Below are 8,546 nucleotides of genomic sequence, written 5' to 3' on the forward strand. Positions count from 1 at the left end.
TAACTTGTTCAATAAAGTTGATATTATATTTTGAATGTGTGGTCCAGATTAACTAGTATCATATACAGGCATTTTCTAGCTTTTGAAATTCAAGAATAAGCCTTACCATGAATTTAATTAAACCTTTGAGCTAAAATATTTTCAGTTAAACAGGTAAACCAAACAAACAAACAAAAAAAAAAAACAGTACTTTTTATTCACCTCCTAAAACATGCCATGTTTCAATTTTCAATATATTAATAATATTAGTATGAATGAAGAGAAAAAAATGAAACCATTTTCCCCATAGAAATAGCCATGGAAATTGCTGAAATACCTTGTTCTTGTGAGAGGTGCTGTATGACACAGGAAGTGCTCCTTCAGGAATTGCTGCAGGTCAGGCATGGTGATGTCTGGTTTTATAAAGCTCTGCCCCTCCCACGGAACTTTTTTCCTCTCTCTTTCTAATCTATATCCTTTGAGTGATTCAACATTTTACTCAGACATCACTAAGAATAGAAACGCCTGTTTGTCAGGGCACAGTTGAAGAAATTTGTTGTAACAATGGCATCACCAAGAAACTTACTAATTTGGCAATATCTACATGTGCCTGTCAAAATTCTCCAGACCAAAAATGCTCCAAGACCCATAATTAGGGTCTTCCCCTCCTTATCTGTGCTAATGAGTAATAGGGGATTCCACAATGCATCTTCTGCCTTCCGACTCATTAACCATTTGAGCATGGTTGTGTGAGGCTATGATGTCAGGAGATGATACGGCCAAATTACAAAGATGGATGGCAGCCAAGAGATTTGGAGACACCAAACCCCAGAGCCCTGACAGTAGAGAGTTCCTGAGCTTGGTGAGTTTGAACCACCAGCCTTCTGGTTAGCAGTCAAGTGCCTTAGACACTACACCACCAGAGCTCCTTTTCCTAGAATAGAGCAATTTTATAAACTTGGTCTGAGAAGACAGCATTTTCACATGTCAAACAATTAGAGAACGTTATAAAACGCAAGATGTAATTAACAGCCAAACTGAGTGATGTCATGGGAAGGAGCGAAAGGGCTGAGTGAGTGACAGCATTTCAAGGAAAGGATTGGGATACATGAAAACACTGAAGATTGAAATGGGAGGACACTGAAAGTTCAGGCTTGGGAAGCACAGATCATGGAATGAGTGCCTCCCGAGTCGGCCAGGAGCAGAGTTGTGTTGCAGGGGAGACAGAGGGTGAAAAGTGGACAGCATCTAACAGAGGGGCCTCAGACACCAGATTGAAATGCCATCTGATTTAAAGGTAGCCTACTGAAAACTCTGGAGAAGGGAAGTGACTTGTAAAAAGTGATGTTTTAAGAAGAAAAATCTCAAGATCTAGAAGAAAAAGAATCCAAAGGTTTTTCTCTTGGGAGGGAGATGATCACAGTAAATCCCACCAGTAGGTCAACTAGAAGAAAGAGCCCAGCTGCTACAAGTTAGTCCTCATACTAAAATAACTAAGATGAAAGTCTCTCAAATCACTTGCGATAGTACGTGGGATATTTGTAGGGCAGATCACGTCTATGGAGGCTGAACCAATGACACAGAAGCTCTCCCATCCACTTATTTTCCTGTTTCCCAGGAAAATAATCATAGGTGGGAAAGAAAGATCTAAATGTATATACAGCAGGACACCAACAAAATAAAAGTATGTGAAAAATATGACTTGAAGGAAATATGTCAAAGCATAAATGTTGGTTAGCTCTGGGGGGTAATTTTATAGATATTTTTATTTTTATTTTTTTACTTTAAAATTTTCCTGCATTTTCCACAACAGGCATATTTTGCTTTTCACACCAGAAATACATTACCAAGGATCAGTGTGGAGGCATTTGTCCTCTCCAATACCACTAACATGAATCATAGATGAAGGAGAAACCATACTCAAAAGAAGAAAACAACTTAACGAGTAAACTTTTGATATAAATCTCACTGGAAAGAGAAGATTCACTTTGCAGTAAAACAGGTGCATTACACAGGTTTGGTGACTTGCATACACTGCTGTTTCACTGAATCCCCTATTGACCCGTGACTGATGAGGCTGTGCCATAACCTGGTTAATGTCCCTCCCTCTTCTGTTGGATGAGGAGTGCTGTGAGGTGATATCATGGCTTCCCCTGGTGACCAGCACAGCTGTTTGGCTCATATTAGGTGCTCGCTGTGTGTTTGCTAACTGACCTGCTTGTGTTCAGTCCACTGCAAAGCTTCTCAATGCTCCTCGTCACTTTTCTGAGCCACCATGGTGCTATCCCATAATTCCCCATGTCATGTGACTGCTGACAGGGAATATACAAATTAGAAAAATGTGTCACCCCTGTGTCAGCACTAATGTCATCACTGGAATTATCCAAAGCATGATGCAATTGTAGATCAAAGAAGAAGTTCCATTTTGCCATAAAATTCCATCCAATAATCTTATCTTATTGACAGCTTTCAGTTAGATGTGCTGAAACCGTTACTGTATACTAAAGACCATTACTACTAATTAGCTTTAATATTTACATACATGACACACGCAAAGCACATAAGCAGCTGTTGCTGTGAATGGGATCAAATGTTACCTTGATGATGTGACTTTGAAGGCTCCTTGGTTAAAATATTTTCCAGGAAATACTTCTTGAACTATCTTCATAGGGAACAAAAGTCTCCTTTTACAATTAGCAATAAAACTTAGTATGTTAATGGCTAAGGAAGAAGTAATACATGTATCTAAATTCCTGTGGAGAGAGTTTTGCTGGGCTGAGGTGGCCAGGGAGGGAGTTTCGGGGTGTGAAGAGGATGGAACAAAAGAATGAGAAAACTTGGAATGAGAGAGAGTATTGGCCACAGAGAGGGAAGGCCCTAAAACGCAGGCAACAAATAGCAAACCTCACCTATTTTAAGATTTGCCCTGGGCCAGTCATGAGTGTGAGAAAGTTTGCACTTAAAACAAGCTTAGTTAGGGAGTGTAACATCCCAGGCAGTGTATTTATCTTGTTGCCTAGAGATAATGTCAAGGTAGCTGCCATGTTTGGCAAGCAGTGGGAACAAAGACCCAGTGTTCTGTGATTCAGCTCTCTGGCAAAGCCAATAGCCTTCCTGAGACTCGTCATGCCAAATGTGTGCCAAGAGAGACTGCATTGTTCGAGTAACTTCAGAAGGCATGGTGAATCATTAATTCACTCATCATATACACCGGGTGAAACTCCACACTCACAATGATACATTTCCTTCACGGGTCTAATAATATAACTTCAACTGCATGTATCATTCAACTCTCCATTATCCTCATGGGTTATTTATGGATATCTGGATTATTTATGTTACATAACAAGTCTTAATTTGGTCTCTCTCTTATCTAGATATTCCAAGTGCATCTCAGCCAAAGTTGCATACCGAGGTAAAGTAAGTACATTTCAATGTCAATTTTCATAAAAGGTGCTGAGAAGGTAAACATAGACCCAAATAATTATAGAATGGATAGTATTCTCAAGTCAGATGCCAATGACTTTTGGTTTATCCTCCTATGAATTTCTGTATCTTCTTTTTTTTCATTAATGGTGGATAAAAGACCAGAGATCAAGGTACACTTACTAATAAAATGCATACATGACTCACACACAGATTTCAGATTGTTGTTGTTGTTGTTATGTGCCATCGAGTCGGCCCCGACTCATATATCCCTCTCCTTGGGTTTCCAAGGCAGTATCATTACAGAAGTAGGATTGCCCAACCTTCCTTCCGAGGAGTGGCTGGTGGGTTTGAACCGCCAGCCTTCTGGTTAGCAGTCAACTGCCTTAGGCACTATGCTACCAGAGCTCCTAGATTTCAGATTAGGTCCTGTATAAAGTGACTGGAGGAACCACTTGATTCTTAAGATGGAAATGTCAAAGAGAAATTAAAGGAACTACAAAACAAGGATGGCTTTCATCTCTGGGTTGGACCAGAAAACTTACATCTCCTTCAAATCATGACAGCCTTCTTTAGACAATGAGGAAGAGGGAAATAGAAATTACTGCTCAGTTCTCATTGATTAGTAATAACACACCCAATATGTGGGCAAGAAGATAGGAAAGTAACTAGGATATGTGGGTGATGGGAGAGGGGAAAAGGAAAAGAGACAACAAAGGGGCACACAACTCTATCTTCAGCCTGGATTCTCCCCCTATCTTGAGGCTTCCAAATTCCTGGGGGTGGGCGGGGGTATCGGCACTCGATTATGCCACGGCCACTCCAGTTTCAGCATGTCCAAAGCAGACACATCATTTTCCCATCATCTCCCAGACCTGTTTCCAGTCATCTCTTTCCCATCTTATTAACATCATTGTCTGCTAGTCATATCAGTAAAAAATCAGAGCAACGCCCTTGACTCCTCTTTTTTAGAAATATACATCCTTATCAACCATTTAATAAATCTAACAATTTTAATTTCTTTCTTTTCTTTCTTTGACTCGAAGGGCCCCACTTTTTGTCTAAAATTACTATCTTCATTTTGGTCTTCACTTCCCTGACCTGGTCTCCCCTAATATCTTGTTCCTTAAGCTTGATCTATTAGCAATGTAAGTATAACCCTACCACAACACTTCTCAAAACCCTTCAATGAATTTTCATTAAGTCCAAGATAAAGTCTTAATTGGGCCCACAGGAGTTCAAGACCCTCTGAGATCTGGTCCATGCCTGCTTCTCCAATCACATCAAATAAAATATCATAGATAAAGTGTGTATCAAAGTATCTAGTGCATAGTGATAAAAAAAAATTGTTAGCATTGAAGATTACTATGAATTTTACCTCTATTACTGCAGTTAGAAATTATGTTAAAATTCTACATTTACATATTTGTTTCCCCAACATTACAAAGCTCTTGAGAGCAGGACCTGTGTGTTTTTATCATTAACATTCACAATCCTTCATACAATATATGCCCATTTGGTATGCCCAGCTGATGTTCATTGAACCAAACTGAAAAATAAAAAAAATTATATCCCAGTTCTGATCGTCCTAGCATTTTGCAGACAGCCTCCAAATGTGACCTTCCCCTCCTCTTCCTTGTTGGATACAAAACTATCTTCCAGGAGAAGAGGAAAAATTGAGGTGAGTCCTCATGAACTGAATGGGAGTAAGTGTTGGGATTCTGGGTCTAGGCGCTCAGGGAATTTCAGGAGAGGTGCTGAGGTTGGACTCCATGAGCAGAGGAACAGAAGCCTTGCCCTTGGCTGACTGCCACGGTCTGGAAAATAGCTCATCTACTCCGGAGTGTGGGTGAGGGCCTCAGAGCAGCCAAGGCCCAGGATTTCTAAGCAGTGAGCAAGTATCAAGTACTATGGAAGGGAGCGAAAAGGAAAGAAAGGATGATAAGGGTTAAATGCCACTGAAGGCGCATTCTAAGGAAAGAAAGACTGCTCTGTCTTAATTTTCTTAACTTTGTATTGGACACTTGACTACAAACAGAAATAAATAAAACTTGTAATGGAAAATATCCAGCTGTTGAAGGACTTGCTAAACTCCATCTTCCAGTAAGAGGTATCACAGGATTTGCAAAAGTATTGATTTCAGAGAAAGAATTAATTTAATTTTTTTTCCTCCTTTTTTACTTTTTAAACTTTGTGTTGTGATTTTGGGTGCAAATTTACACTGCAAAGTGGTTTTGCATTCAGCACTTCATACACCATTTGATACGTGACATTGATAGCAACCCTACCGTGTAACAGTCCTTCTCACTTCCTGTGTTTCCTTTTTCCATTCTTCCTCCTTCCTCCTTCCCTATCCCTCTTGCCTTCTTAGCTTTATCCTTGAACAAATGCTGCCCTTTGGTTTTGTATGGTTAATTTAAATAAGTTTTGCATTTAAATTAGGTAAAGAGGCTGCTGAGACCATATAAAGATCTGAACCTCTCAGATCTTGATCAAGTCAGGATTTGTGGTAGCTTATTTTTCCCTGGTATTTGACTCTAGATATCGATCCTCAAAAGCTCTTGCCTATCTGAAATCTGACTTAAAAGAATGAATACCTCCCAAAGTACATTATTTCGCAGTGATTTCTGTTCTCACTGTCTCCAACACTATCTCAGTCGTATTCCTTGGTGATTCCAATATTTTCACCCATATGCTTGTTGCCTTAGTGTGAAAGTACTGCTCATTCATTTCACCTCAGACAGAGCATAGTAATGATAATTTAACATTTCTGTTCTTCCTAGTGTTCAAGGGCAACACTTTGGTTCATCAGAACAGGCTACACATTGCATTAGTGTTGTCATCCACCTGTGCTAAGAAACTCAAATAGGGATACGGAATAAATCGATGCCACTCACTCTAGGAAAGTTTAAGTGTTTCCCCAGTACTCAAGTAGGTATATCTTAGTGACCATTCTCTTAAAGTGTTAAATGATTCTTACTCCTCGATGAGTTCCTGTTTGCCTGGACGTGAGCACATAAAAGTCATTTCCAAATTGCATGTGAAGACCTCAATATCAATGAAGAACCCTTGTCATCACATTTTCCTAACAAAGAATCATGATTTGTGACTCATACTGAAATTCTGTTTCATGATTTAATGATTAAATATGACCTCATTCTCTGGAAGTATGATCCTCTTTCTTATCATATTAATGTGGAAAGAGGAGCACATATTCTACATTTCCAAAATTTCTGCTGTAGTCATTTAAAATATAACAGTGCTCACATGTTCCAATGGCTCTAGATAAAATTAGAAAGTAGGAAACATTTGGAAAGAATCTTAAGTGCTCTATGCAAAACTAAAGCACTGTTGTTATAAGTGAAGTAGCATAAATGAAGTCTCAGGGACTAATCAGAGTAGGCATTATTATTAATATTATTATAAACATTATTATTGAAATATTGTTGGTAATTATCTCCTCTTGAGCCCTTTACCAAGAAAGTTTGCCAACCCTTCCTCTAGTGTATGTTAAAGATAATGCCAAAGATATTTTTAAATTTAATTAATTTTTTATAACTACGATGATTTGGGTGAAACTTTACAGAGCAAATTGATTTTCATTCAACAATGCATACACATTTTGCTTTGTGATATTAATTGCAATCCCCACAATGTAACAGCTCTCTTTCCGCTTCCTCCCTGTTTACCATTTCCCTTTGTCCTTCTTTCCTGTCCCTTCCTGCCTTCCGAGCTTTATCCTGGGCAAACGCTGCCCTTTGATCTCATATGGTGACTGTTCTAAGAAGTGCATGCCTCCCTGGTGTTACTGGTCACCTCATGGAGCTGTCTATTGTTCGCCTGATAATGGCAAAGTTTTATAAAAGCACCACTAAACAATATATCCTTTGTTCAGATTTTCCACATGATAAAGATATAAAAATAAAACCAGGAAATGATTCATATAAATTCAGATTAGTGTTTACCTCAATTAAGTGCAAGTTAATAACAATATTCCCTTTGATGCATTAAATACCATGTTAGAAATATAATGAAGAAATAAATTGAAAAGACAAAAACAGTAAATCAAGATTTCTCAGGACTGCATGGCACAAGCATTCAGGGCTGACAGAGTGCCATTAAAATAGATATGTTCCAGAAGAGAAAGAAAAAAAAAATCAATAACTCAATATAATAAAAATTTATTTTTCAATTATGCCACGGTCTAACATGAGTCAGTGAGGAAACAGAGAAAGGTTGAATGATGCAGTCACTCAGGGACCCAGGGATATTGTCTTGTGATACCTAGCCAAAGAGCCTAAGGCAAGGCTTCCATGCTAATGGTTATTGGAAAGTGTAATACCAGGGCATCAAGAGTGAGGAAATGATACAGAGGAAAGCAGAAAGCATACACCAAGGGATGAATACGTCTCGTTGGCCACAGCTAGAAACCCCAAGCAGAAGCTCAGTCACACAAGACACCTCCGAGAAGTTGTATGGAAATAGCACACTTTGAAACATTCCTTCAAAGCAAAAACAGAAAACTTTGTTTGGGGGTTTATTCCAAGATCCTGTCTCTCACTGGTCAAAGGTCATTCCGTGGGGCACTATTTCACACTTGTGTGCTGCGTTTCTGGACCCTCTGGGCAGCAGCTAGGAGAAGCATCTCTACATGGAAAATGTTCTGATGCCTTTCTCAAATACTTGTGCAGACATGTCTGTCTACTCTTATTTCAGGATAGGCAACAAAAAGCTAATTGGAAGCTCTGTCTGGAAGCAAATCTAGTGCTGAACCTAGGCTATCTGGCTGGGCTCTTTCTTTGGGAGAGCCCAATATCATCATCTTTGGATCTTTTCTTTGGGGGAGATCATTGTCCACAAAGAAGACTATTCCCATCTTCTCTCTGGAGGAAAAACTTGGCCAGATTTCTGGGGTCCAGGGGGACTGTACGATCCAGAATCTAGATTTTAACTTACGCTTTCTTTTTCATTTTGTAACCCTGATCTCACTTAGACCTTGTGTTCTGCAATCCAGAGTTTTGTCTTCTGTTTTACCCTCTCTAGAGACTCTGGTAGCGTAGTGCCTAAGGCACTTGACTGCTAACCAGAAGGCTGGCGGTTCAAACCCACCAGCCACTCCTCAGAAGGAAGGTTGGGCAATC

Source organism: Orycteropus afer, unplaced genomic scaffold (assembly GCF_000298275.1).
Source record: "Orycteropus afer afer isolate SDZICR_OR568_19922 unplaced genomic scaffold, OryAfe1.0 scaffold00029, whole genome shotgun sequence".
Taxonomy (NCBI): Eukaryota; Metazoa; Chordata; class Mammalia; order Tubulidentata; family Orycteropodidae; genus Orycteropus; species Orycteropus afer.